We start from the raw sequence: 531 nt of genomic DNA, 5'->3' as shown, positions 1-531 counted from the left end.
ATATATATATATATATATATATATACGTGTGTGTGTATGTATATATATGTGTGTGTGTTTGTGTGTGTACAGAATATATTTGCACATATTGACACATGTACATGCGCGCGCGCGCACATACACGCATGCACACACATATTTCAATTAACAAACAAGACAAAAAGTACTCAATGCCTAAGTAGAGTGTATTTATTATAGCATTAATATTACTTTGTTGTAACTCCCTTTTGTGACCATTTACTGCTCACACAATGTGTGTGTGTGTGTGTGTGTAAAAAGAGCGATACATACATACACACACACATATATATATATATACACACACATTTAATCATTTGTATATGTGTATGTGTGTATGTATAAGCTTAAGGGGCTGTCAACTTCAACAACAACAAGAACAATAAGCATTTAATGAGTAAAGCCCTTAACATTGTTTATAAAATCAAATTTATTATAATTCATTATGATTTATTATACAAAAAAGAGTCGGCTATGATGAGTTTCAACTATTCATGTTTATTCAAACAGTAT

Source organism: Octopus bimaculoides, chromosome 26 (genome assembly GCF_001194135.2).
Source record: "Octopus bimaculoides isolate UCB-OBI-ISO-001 chromosome 26, ASM119413v2, whole genome shotgun sequence".
In the NCBI taxonomy this organism is placed as follows: domain Eukaryota; kingdom Metazoa; phylum Mollusca; class Cephalopoda; order Octopoda; family Octopodidae; genus Octopus; species Octopus bimaculoides.
Note: the sequence above shows the minus strand (reverse complement) of the source record.